The sequence below is a fragment of the Botryllus schlosseri genome, chromosome 5 (genome assembly GCF_051294905.1).
Source record: "Botryllus schlosseri isolate E-star chromosome 5, Bs_hap1, whole genome shotgun sequence".
In the NCBI taxonomy this organism is placed as follows: Eukaryota; Metazoa; Chordata; class Ascidiacea; order Stolidobranchia; family Styelidae; genus Botryllus; species Botryllus schlosseri.
The window spans coordinates 5869690-5883119 of NC_137240.1; the positions used below are offsets into that span (position 1 = coordinate 5869690).

A 13430-nucleotide genomic window follows, 5' to 3' on the forward strand; every position below is an offset into this window, starting at 1 on the left:
ATTCACGATGAGTAGACGATGGTCCGTTTACAACGGTATGCCTATAAAGTAGGCTACAAGTTGTAAAATAGTAAATGATAAGTTCACCGACAGCGCAAAATCTACGATACAAACGAAATGCAGAGGTCAAAAAATGTTTGACTTTGTAAACAATTTTGACAAATTTTGACCCAACGCTACAATTTTGACCTAATTTTGACTTTTTTGACATGTCAAAAAAAAATTGCCCTAGTTATGACCAATATATTCCCTGGTGAAACCATGGTGGTTTATAGTATGATGGTATAAATAGCCAAGCGCAGAGACGACTTTAAACTCAAAATGACGAAGGTACCAGCTCGGACACGGCGGCGGATACCCACACTAGAGTTCCTACATAAAAGTAAACCCGAGACACGCAAACAAATTATATCGGGGGCCAGCAAAGAATTGATCGAGTGTATATGCGATTGTACAAAGAACATTTTAAACGGTAACATCCCTCTTTCAAAGTATAAAAGAAAGCGACTATCAGCTCATAAATATAGTTTACATCGACTTGTCAGGAAAGATATCCCTATTCGACATAAGAAACGTATGGTTAACCAGAATGGTGGTCTGTTTATGACTTTATTATCAAGCATCCTACCCGTCGTCCCTGGTTTACTCGGTAATCTTTTAAAAAAATGACTTCTTTTAAAAAAATCTTCATAAATACGAACCCGGTCAACGGAGCTGACGTTCAGAAATTGAATTTGGATATCGACAAATGTATGAGCGACATATTACACATGAACATACCCCAGGAACGAAAATTAGCCTTATATAACGACGCACTAAATCGTTATCAAACAAAACACGACACGCTGAATCAACCGATGAAAATCGATATATCAGATCAAAGGAATCTATTTTCGGCTAGTGAGTTGGACGCACTGCGACGCCTGATCAAGGGTGAACCATCAAGGATTCCTATACCATTACCGAGTAGCCAACGAAGCAAAGTAAAGACTCAGCATGCCCCGACGAAAAGCGGTCGTACACCCAAGACCCCGAGACGATACGGATGGGAGCCATACTAAGTATTTCACGCCGGGGCTACCTGGTAGTTACCGCGGTGCATACGTATTCTCTAGAGGGCGGAATAGAGCCAAAGTCAAGGAGTTTCTTTCGAGCAAGGACGCGTACTCAAATCATTTTCCCTATCGAAAGAAATTTAAGAGACCTAGAGTGATTACATCCGGTCTCGGTGTTCAGTATCAAACCGATCCCATGCATATGCAAAATCTTTCAAAAGAAAACGATAATTTTAAATATGTGTTGGTGACGATCGATTGTTTCAGTCGATTTTTATATCTGTATCCACTCAAGAACAAAACCTCGCAAGGTATTATTCGTGGATTCAAGGAAATATTTAAGGATCGTATACCTCATGTTATTCAAAGTGATCAGGGTTCTGAGTTTACTAATCGTGCGTTTCAGACTTTCTTAAAAGAGAACAATGTGCGACATTTTCATGCAAATAGTGAACTGAAAGCCTCGATATGTGAGCGTGTTATTCGTACTCTGAAGCAGGTATTATACCGTTATTTCACGCATAATAAGACTTTGAATTATGTCAATGTCCTGTCTGAGATATGCCAGGGGTATAACACTACTTTTCACGTGGCTATAGGGTGTCCTCCAGCGGATGTTAATTATTCAAATCAAGAACAAATTTTCCATAGGTTATACGGTGACATGACCCCTAAAAAACCCAAACTAACTATTGGCACACCAGTCAGGATTTCGAAATCACGTGGTAATTTTGTAAAAAGTGCCTTGGCGAACTGGACCGAAGAAATCTTTTTCATATCTCAATGTCGTAAAGGCGACCCTCCTACTAATCAGTTGAAAGACTACCACGGTAGACGGTAGATTTCAACGTGAAGAATTACAGCCAATAACTAAAAATAATACTATTTACAATATCGAAAAAATCCTGTCTACTCGCAAGAAAGGAAAGAAAACAAAATATCTTGGTAAATGGTTGGGTTACCCATCTAAATTTAATTCCTGGGTTTCGGATTTGTATAAATAGACGCTGAAAATGTTGTTCAACCAAACTATGGATTCTGATTCCGTCTCCTCTCGCATGGGTAAAGTCTCGAACAGTCTGAAAAAACAAGTTGTGTTTATTGTACAGATTTGTATGTTAGTGGGTGTAATCGTGTTTTCATTATATCAAATTTCTGTCGGGGTGGATCTGAAATATATTTAACGCTACTGTCTTCTTCACTTGGGTATTTATTACCGAATCCATCACCTTACCGTATATGTTGAAAGAAACAATAAAATGTTGTTGACTATACCTTCGAATGCGAGTTTGGATAAATTTCCGAATACTAGCACAGATTTTCAAACGGAACTTTACAAATAATTAGAAATGAATCGCCATGAGCTAGGATTATGTGAGCTGACCTTCCCCCATGATTTTCAGCCGCGAATTGAAGTGACAGCGAGTAGTATCGGTTTTGGATTTGTCGATGCAAATGGATACACCGAATGGTATTATATTCCCGAAGGCTCGTATTACATCATCGACGAAATGTTAGAATCGTACGAGAAATATTACATGGGGGACATTTTCATTTTACAAGGATTCGGTGACTTTAGAATCACATTCAGAAGATTAGTCACGAGTAAAAAAAGACACAAGCGGGCTGTATCTATAAATACCGACACCGCGGACTCTAGCGCCAGACACGGACCCCGTACCACACATGATTCACCCGAGCCTTACGGACTGATACCACTTGGTTCTGTGTTGGACATAATAACATTTAAACGTGTTGTATCTCGTCGCCGCGGAGTGGTAGAATTTATAATTACACCTGCGGTAAAGTTGGAACGGATTGATAAGGTTTATGTGTATTGTGATCTGATACAACCAAGACCATACGGTAACAAACTACAACAACTTTTACGGGTGGTTACTGTAACCGCTAAACCGAATGAGAACCAAATCAACATATTCCCAAAACCATACTTCTTTGCTTTAGCGAGAAACACTTTTAGAACAATACGAGTTTATCTACGTGATGCGGCTGGCAACCAATGTTCCCTCTAAGCTGCGCACGTGCGCAAATGCGCAGTGCTGAAACGGTCTCTGCGCACAGAAAATCTAGGCTGCGCACAAAAAATCCGAAGTGATGACTTTTTTTATCGTTGCGCACTCTTGTCCAAGGCACCGCGCAGGCGCTCTGACTCGAGAAAAATGAGAGGGAACATTGCCAGAGGTGAATACTGCTATCGCCGAAATCTGAAACCGAGGTAGGCCTACAAGTGAGGATCGAAAAGGCAAATATTGCGCTCGGCGAAGCAATGAGAATTTGCAATCGTGTGCGACTCATGAAAGAGATTTTTCTTTTACTATGGTATCGTACACGTGAGCGATACTGATATCATATCAATAGCGCAATCCTTTGTGGGAATAGCGAAATAACGTGGTTTAACAAAATTATAAATAACAATGGGCTAGCTAGAAGTTAACTGCGAGAAACTAACGAATAGTCTTCTCCGCGTGTCATGAATATTGTGTAAGATTTACTGTACAATTACATGCCGCGAATTTTCGAAGTCATCACTTCCATCAGGCGAATCTGATCACGTATGGTGATATAGGATGATATGCAGAATAGCCTATGCAAGTACACGCATCAATATTGTTGAAAAAATCCATCCCTTTGCAAACGTTGATCGGAAATGCAGCAACTATATGCACTGTAGGGTGTTGCATTAGATCAGCTTCTCAGCACCACAAATTTGTGATTTTATTCGATTCGTTTGAACGGGTATCTTCTGTCGGTAAGGTCACACGCTGATCTTGTTCTTGCTTCAATCGGACTTGATTATTCGTATCAGTATATCTGACTGTATGTCTTGATAGTAATGAGTGTATTGCCGGTATTAAGACGTCACATCAGTGTTTTAACGCGATAGGCCTACATCGATCGCATGTATTGATTTCAAGTGCGTTCTCGTGCGTGTATATGTCTGTCTTCTAGTAATCCATAGCATGTTACCATATCGTCGAAGTGGAATCAAAGTGACTAATGTCCAGATTTCAATATCTTGTGGCATAGCAGATAGGAGGTCACGAAATAGCATGATGTAAGGAAGTCATTATACCAACGGGTACGCCCGAAGATGTTTAATTATATTTAGGGGTCCTACCTTTTCCAACACATCTCACTCGATCAGCTTTACCTGTAAATGTGATTACGTGAGCAGAGACAGGATTAAAATTGATAGCAATATATGCAATTCCCGATGATATTGACCGATTTAATCATGAATTATGGAAAATGTTTGCGCCTCGCGCGTTTAGGCGAAACGCCCACTAAACAAAGACCAGACATAGATGATTAGTAGCGGTGAAAAGCGTGTAGCCTGAGGGTTGTCTGGGGGGCGATGCCCCCCAGAAGTTCGGTTTATCACCCTATGGGGGGCGTGGTTGCACACTGTTGTCCAAGGGCCTGCGCAGTGAGTTGGCGTCTTTGCGCAGACTCGTGAAGAATTAGAGGGAACATTGCTGGCAACCCCATTAAATTTCGAAAAGCACCAGTGACAGTGACCCTACGCTTCCGTCGTAGAGCTGTTGATTCAATATGAGTTACATCACGTTGTCTGGCACCCAAGGTGAATTCTCGGTGGTGTTACCGAATGAAATTATTTGTAATGAAATCGCGTTGATGGATATGAGTTTTGTCAGTGAATCTCTTGATCGAATTATAATCGACCGTGATCAAGCACTCTGGATGCTACATAACGAAAAAGATCGAATAGTGGATGTGTACCTAACACCACTTGGGAATTATGCAAACAACCTCGAGTTGACGCGAAGAATATTATCTTAAAGTGTCAAACGCTGCTTCGCCGAAAGAATCAACGACGAACTTTTCCGAATTCGTTACCCGAAACATATCACACTCCGCCCCACGGACATATTCACAAATTATTTCAGTGTAGTTGATAAAGTGTCGACACCAGTATGTAATGTCACGTCGATCAAACCTAAACCAACTCAACCAACTCAACCCCACCTCAGATATCTTTTTGTGTATATCAATGTACTACGACATCATTTGGTGGGTGATTACATGAGTCAATTGCTTCGTGTGATCCAAGTAAATAACGAGACGTGTAAGTAGTAAGGGTTGAATCGATCGGTACGCACCAATCACAGAAGGCCACGTCATCCTAATTGCCACGCCCCTTTTCATAGCCTAAGGGTACATTTTGTAAAAGTGATTAAATTCCGAAATTTAATATTAACATGCTTTCGAGAGAAAATAACATTCAGATTCTACATAAATTTCGGAAACTATGATGTCTATATAAGACTATATTCGTCAGATATTCTATCATGTGTATTTAGGACTTTGTATTTTCGCGGATAATATATGGCGTCTCAGATAACACTCATCGATGTTGAACTAGGCGCGATTTTTATGATGATATATTGAAATTCTACGCACATTTCGCACGATCAACTTCGCATGATTGTATGTGTATTTAAGGCTATCTATGTTCACGAGAACACTTGAGAAATGACATCGCATAACAGATTTCACGCAAAAGTCGATATTGCTTTGTGATGATTTTGATGTTGTTAGAGTATGTATGTTCACGAAGACTGCGATATCGCACGGATAAATGCATCATCACTAATTAATTACTTAAATGCGACTTGATAATAGTAATCCCTAGAATAATATAAAATGCGATTATGAGTGCAGACAGATCGCGGTTTTGATCTCCGAGGTCTCCACATTTTAAGCCTTATTATCAGCTCGCAGTACAACCGCTACCTGTATAATGTTTGCATGTCGAGTATAAGGGTATTTAACTCAGCACTAAAATGCCAACGGACTAGCCGCAGGGGCCTGGTTCTCGTCGCTATAATTAAACGAACACCTTCGCCGCAGGTACGCGATCCCCGACGTTATAATGATAGGGACAAATTAGCCGCATGAAAGCGAGTCTAATGAATATAACGACCGACAACAAGTTAGTTGAAAAGTAAAACTAATCGTGACCGATGCAAGTCGGCGTGAAACAGCGCTTTCGCTCGATTCTTGTAGTGGCCACATTTCATACGATTCAGTCCTTTTCATGTCACTAGAATAAGGGTAATTAAACCGACAGTGAAACGCCGCCGGCGTCTTATAACGTAATAATGTAAGCTGCGTCGGGTGCTGCTATAATGTTAGGAGCGAATATAGTAGAAAGTCCACAAACTGCGCTTAGGTAGCGAATCGCTTTAATGGTTTTGATGTTGTTCCATACCGATTTGGAAGATAGTACACTTAATTACGTAACTAACTACTTCTATTAAACTTCTATACTGAATCTTGTAAAGTATAATGAAAAGTGAAACTAATCGAAAAATTCACCTCGCTTCAATTTCGATGTACAAAAAAAAAAACACAAACTAGGTTTGCTTTCAGAGTCGGAAATTAAATGCATAAAAAAATTTAAGTAGGTTTTCCTCACACGCAACAAATATACTCAAGTGTTTAATTGAATCCCAACTCGAAACTTGATACGTAGTTGTAGGACATTATGGCAATGCACCATGCTAAATTTCATCACACATCTAATTATGGAACACCTTTAAAACTAACGCAGTCGAATGCCGACTTTACGCATATCTGTTTTGCATAAACATAGCATATACCTATACATATTCAATTTTAATAACAGAATTAGCAGGCTAAACTTACGCAGTTGTAAGACATTATGACAATGTACTATGTCAAATTTTGTTACGCATTTCATGATTGAACAACTTGAAAACTCGCGGTTGTAGGACATTATCAAAATACACCATACCAAACTTCGTCAGACATTTCATGATGTAAAACCTTTAAAACTAACGCAGTTCGCTACAGACTTTTGCGTAAATCTGTTTTTCGGTAGCGCAGCACGTACCTATGCATAGTCAACATTAAAACGGAATTACCATGTTAATAATCGACTCCCCACCTTGAAACTCGGTACACAGTTGTAAGACATTACGGCAATGTACCACGAGACTTCGTGAAAGTTACTTGGAAATAGTTATTTCTACCCTAATTTAATAGATTTCTCAGATATCGTAGCAACGGAACTGGGTTGAGGGGGCGGTTAAGGCGTTGGACTTAAGTTTCAATGAACAAGTGTTCTAAATTACTCATGTTTTCAACATAAACTAAACGCAAAGTGCACGAATTTCCATATTGATCAAATACCACAAACTTTGCTTGCTTTCAGAGTTAGTAACTAAGCGCGTAACAGAATTTACCTAAAAAATGTCAGTACTCCGAAAATTTTGTAAAGTATAGCTTTTTGGCGTTGGACTTAAGTTTCAATGAACAAGTGTTCGCGTAGGTTCGAATCCCACACCCACTACGTTTTACGAGAATTAATATTTTTAGATTCAAATTTAGCGTATTGAGTACTTTTTCTGCCTTTTTCAGCGCATTAGAGACGTTTACACTATGGATTTCGTGAGCTTTACTTGAGTTTTATAAATTAACGTAAAAGTAGTCATTTCAGAGTAAGTAAAACGTTCGTATTGTAGGTTCATTTCTGCTTAATACTATAATTATCATGGAGTTGAAGCAGCCCAATATCACAAACACTCGAAAGTATTTGTTGCATATAGCTAAAAACCTAATTGAGTACTCTGAAGAAGTACAAGTAGCACAGTTTGTGGTATTTGTATGACATCGAAATTTAGCTAACCAGAACTTATACTTGAGTACTCCGAAATGTACAAGTACTTTACCTTTACACGACGTTTCCGTAAAATGAATACTAATTTTATTAAAAAATAAAAAAGCACGAAAAATTACATTTTATCCCAAACCATCTGAATACTAAAGTATAGCTTCTCGCGTATATGTACCTAATACTAAAGTGTTTAAGATTTCAGTTCGCTTCAACTTCATGACATTTTCAGTATTAAACAGAAGTATGAAAACTCGTTAAATAGAAGTAAAAGTAGCCTAGAAACATAACTACTTACTGAAATATCGTTACGTAGAAGTGGGGTTAGTCTACGAACATAACCACTTACTTACTTTGAAATCTCAACTTGTAGTTGTAGTCGTACTTTACCTTTACACGACGTTTTTGTATAATGGATACTAACTTTATTAAAAATAAACAAAAAGCGCGAAAAATTACATTTTATCCCGGAACGCATCAAGAAAAATCGTAGAAATTTTGTAAAGTAGATAGAAAACTACACTATTCCGATGCCCTGAAGACTCTTACACTCTGGATTTTGTGCAGTATATACTAATTTTACATTGCGGAGTATTCCATAAACGTTAATCCAGTGATCCTCCATCTATTTTCAATCACGATCCTCTTATTTGTCTAGGCTTCGAACCCCACATCCAGTACGTTTTCTGGGGATTTATATTTTCAGAGTCAAGTATAGCGTATCGAGACTTCATGAAACTCACTTGGAAATAGTTACTTCTACCCTGATTTAAAAGGTTTCTCAGATATCGTTACAATGGAACTGGGTTGAGCGAGCGGTTAAGGCGTTGGACTTAAGTTTCAATGAACAGGTGTTCACGCGGGTTCGAACCCCACACCCAGTACGTTTTAAGGGGATTAATATTTTTAGATTCAAATATAGCGTATCGAGTACTTTTTCTCAACTGTAATAAAAACTTTTAGACTCCGGATTTTGTGTAGTATATACTAATTTACAATACCGCATTTGTAATTCGTGCAAGTACAGGAATATCATAGTTCTTGTAACAAAGTTGTCTGCGCACAATATATGTTAATCATAAGTCCTACACATTCATGATTTCGTCCTAGTTTGAGTTTTAGAAAATATTATACCGACATCGCGACATCTTTCAAAAAGAAAACCATGATCAATGCTTGAGAGATCATTTTTGTTATTTTTCATTGACATAAGTCATTCTGGACCGCGTAAACGCATCGTACGATATAGATGAAAGTTATGCAAATCCTAGGATCCTCATTTTCAAAGTAGCTTAGATCTCGAAATAAGCTCTGACTCGCTATTCTCCTCAAAGCATGGAATTATCACGAGTATCACCTTCGATCGCTGAAGAAAAGGATGAAATTATATCGGAAGCATATTCCTTGACCAGGAATTTTATCATGTACGAACTCGATGGCTCATGCGTTAAGGTAAATACGAAAGCAGAGAGAACCTTACGTGGAGTTGGGGATGAAATGTTCGAGCGACATCGAACTGTCCTAAACGCAGTCTCCAAACGTCTCCGCTATAGCGATGTCGAAGTCAATGAAAAATATAAAGAATATTTACCCGATGAGCGAATGTTCCTCATGATAGCTGATGAAATTTGCAAAAATACCAAAGAAAATTGGGGTAGGATTGTCTCCTTTTTTGTGATCGGTAGCATTCTTGCTCGCAAGAACGAGGATGAACATCACGGGGAGCATATAGAAGCTATCATACAGACAGTCGGAAATTACATTGCTAGCAGAAGACTAAAGTGGATAGTCAAAAATGGAGGATGGGTAGGTGATTTACATGCTTTGCTTAGGATTTATAAATTATCTTTTAGCATGACATATATAGTGTATCCGCTCTCCAAAGCCCATATCATCTCTCGATGATGAAACTCAGCTTTACCTTCCAATTCGGTTCCCGACAAGATAAATTTCCTCCGTACGATCATTAGGGCTTCTATTTTTGTTGCAGGATGGCTTTGTAGGATTCTTTGATAATACCGCTCTCGACTACAATAAAGTTTGGAAGGGACTCGTGTTTGTCGGAATCGGACTGACATCTATAGCAATGGCATTATCAAGATAATGGATGTTCGCATGTTTTGTCTCATGTAATATTTTAAGAATAAAATTCTTCATCGCTTAATCGCATCCATTTTACTGTAGGATGTATACAGTTTCTTCTGAGAATACTCGAAGGATTGCCCCAAATGGAAACCTTCTTTATACCTTTAATTTTTTCAAATTTCTATTGACAACGCAGTCTATTTTATTAACAGAATTAGCATGCTAAACATTAAACTCTCACCTTGAACGTTGGTACGCGGTTGTAGGACACAATAACAATGCACCATACCAAATTTCATCACACATTTCATGATGTAACACCTTTAAAACCAACGCAGTTCTCTACAGACTTTTGCGTGAATCTGTTTTTCGGTAGCGTAGCACGCTCCTATACATAGTAAGCTTTAATAACGGAAGTACCATGCTAATAATCAAATACCCACCCTGAAACTTGGTACGCAGTTGTAGGACATTATAAAAATACACCATACCAAATTTCGTCAGACATTTCATGATGTAACACCTTTGAAACCAACGCCGTTCTATACCGACTTTTGCCTAAATCTGTTTTTCCGTAGCGTAGCACGTTCCTCTACATAGTCAACTTTAATAACGGAATTACCATGTTAATAATCGACTCCCCACCTTGAAACTCGGTACGCAGTTGTAAGACATTATGACAATGCACCATGTCTAATTTTGTTACGCATTTCATGATTGAACAACTTTAAAACTAACGAAGTTGCCAACGCCGTTCTATACCGACTTTTGCCTAAATCTGTTTTTTCCGTAGCGTAGCACGTACCTCTACATAGTCAACTTTAATAACGGAATTACCATGTTAATAATCGACTCCCCACCTTGAAACTCGGTACGCAGTTGTAAGACATTATGACAATGCACCATGTCAAATTTTGTTATGCATTTCATGATTGAACAACTTTAAAACTAACGAAGTTCTATACCGACTTTTGCGAGAGCGTAGCACGTAGGCTACTTATGCATAGTGAACTTTAATAACGGAATTACCATGCTAAACATTGAATGCGCAACTTGAAAATTGGTTCACAGGTGCAGGACATTATGACAATGGAACATATCAAATTTCATCACACATTTCATGATAGAACACATTTAAAACTAACGCAGTTCTATACCGACTTCGCGTTAATCTGTTTGCGGGAGCGTAGCACGTACCTATGCGTAGTCAACTTTAATGACGGAATTACAGATGTAATTAAGTTTCAACACTTTTACAATGATTCGTCTTGCTTCCTATAACGTCCCACTCGAAGCCCGCGTTATTAGGCTGTGATCTCACCCTGAGCTATGTCTTGAAGCCGACGGGTCTCTGCAAATTGTTTCGATTTATTCTGTCCGTTTCAATTTAAGATAGGAAGCCCATTTCACTCAATGTATCGATGCCTACGGTAGTCTACAAAATTTTCTGATTAATTCTACCTATGTTAATTTATCATGAGAAAGATGATTTGACTCATAAAGTACGAAATACTTGTTCGCTTGAGCTAAGCCGCAGCGCTTGGAGTGGGATTTTACGAGGTATGTGGACTCATTTCGAGGGGCTCTATGCCATAGGAGCATACTTCACGCTCCAATTCGATTCCCACACATTCCATATAATTACTAACAGAACCATTGAGTATCAGCCTTGAAATTTTGCGTAGTACTAGATGGCATGTATACAATTTCATGACATCCGACATTACGACGGAGACTATCAAAATATCGAAAGAAGCCCTCTATTCTTTTCTGAAATATTCAAGGTTTTATCAGGACTTCCCTTCATATAAGCTCCAGCAGAATCACTAATAACCTCTCAAGTTTACTCAATTTACTCTAATTTGATACTCGAGCACTAAATCCCTATTTTCCGCAAGTATGTAAAGGCTATCGCTCGATACTCAACGATTCGTAATTTTGCTGGAATACAAGTACCATTAGGGATTAAAAAGTAACTAATATAGGTGGTTATGTTTGTAGATTATTTACCGGTTTTTCTGGAGAAACTACCTACTTTTAGGACTTTATATTTTAAAGTAGTTTGAAGTAACGTTTGTATCACCTTGACAAGTGCTATCATCAAAAACTGCTTTTGCTAAACACTTACACTTTCACTAAACTTCTAGATTGAATCTTGTAAAGTAGATAGAAAAGGAAAACTATTAACATAAGGTAAGTGAGAAGCACGCAAATTTTGATTGCATACAAATGACACAAACTGCGCTAACTTCCAGAGTTGTTAGATATAGAAGTAGTCGTACTTCTTGATAATACCCAAGTAGGTTTTTTGCCTACATGTACCAAATACTCTCAAGTCCTTATGATATCGGAGTACATCAACTTCATGATAGCGTAGAAAATCTTTAAAATGTAGTAAGCAGGCCGATGGGTATTCGTTGCGTTGTATAAGCATAAAAAACATTCCCGCGCGCGTCTTAGTATTAGGTGGTAGGGTAGGAAGTGTCAGGTGTAGGAGCGCGCGGGAATGTTTTTTATGCTTATACAACGCAACGAATACCCATCGGCCTGCTTACTACATTTTAAAGATTTTCTACGCTAGAAAAATCACTGTAACATGATAAGTATATTATAATTAATCTTATCAGCGCGGCATAGTACATTCGAGTAAATTCATTTAATTAGCTTATGTTTATGAAATTACTTGGTTTCCGAATTTTATCTAAAACTGAAACTGTCGAGTATCGGTAAAAGTAGTCTTAGACCTTAGTCACTTTTTTACGTGGAGGGAGTCGATAGCGCAGTATTCGTGCATTTTGTAGTACTCAAGTATAGCTTTTATCTGCTTGCACTTTACTTAATCGAGTGATTAACTATTTACACTTCATCTGCTTCTATTCCAGAGTTTTCGGTTTTCAGGTAAACTATAGCTTCAATACTTATTTTTTAACTCACTCGGAAATTATCAATTCTTGTACTTTACTAGAAATTTTCTGCTACTAAATATTGAAATGTACTGTTTTCAGTGGTCTTGATGAGTGGTGCTAGTTTCATCTATATCCTACGACGCATTTTCGCGCTGCAGAATGACTTATCGCAATAAAAAATAACAAAAATACTTCGAGAACTTGCAAACTCTCACTGCGCAAAAACGTTAGTACTCTAGGTCTATTTCTGTTTAATACTGTAGCTATCATGAAGTTGATGTACTCCGATATCATAAGGACTTGAGAGTATTTGGTACATGTAGGCAAAAAACCTACTTGGGTATTATCAAGAAGTACGACTACTTCTATATCTAACTACTCTGGAAGTTAGCGCAGTTTGTGGCATTTGTATGCAATCAAAATTTGCGTGCTTCTCACTTACCTTATGTTAATAGTTTTCCTTTTCTATCTACTTTACAAGATTCAATCTAGAAGTTTAGTGAAAGTGTAAGTGTTTAGCAAAAGCAGTTTTTGATGATAGCACTTGTCAAGGTGATACAAACGTTACTTCAAACTACTTTAAAATATAAAGTCCTAAAAGTAGGTAGTTTCTCCAGAAAAACCGGTAAATAATCTACAAACATAACCACCTATATTAGTTACTTTTTAATCCCTAATGGTACTTGTATTCCAGCAAAATTACGA

At 38.1% G+C, this 13430-nt stretch overlaps 1 protein-coding gene and 1 long non-coding RNA gene across 5 annotated transcripts in view; one reads left to right on the forward strand and one right to left on the reverse strand.

Annotated features, from left to right (window-relative positions):
• LOC145439661 (uncharacterized) overlaps window positions 1-13430 on the forward strand; it is a 129984-nt gene that overhangs the window by 87668 nt on the left and 28886 nt on the right. The window lies entirely within an intron of this gene.
• LOC145439675 (uncharacterized) overlaps window positions 1-13430 on the reverse strand; it is a 79182-nt gene that overhangs the window by 589 nt on the left and 65163 nt on the right. The window lies entirely within an intron of this gene.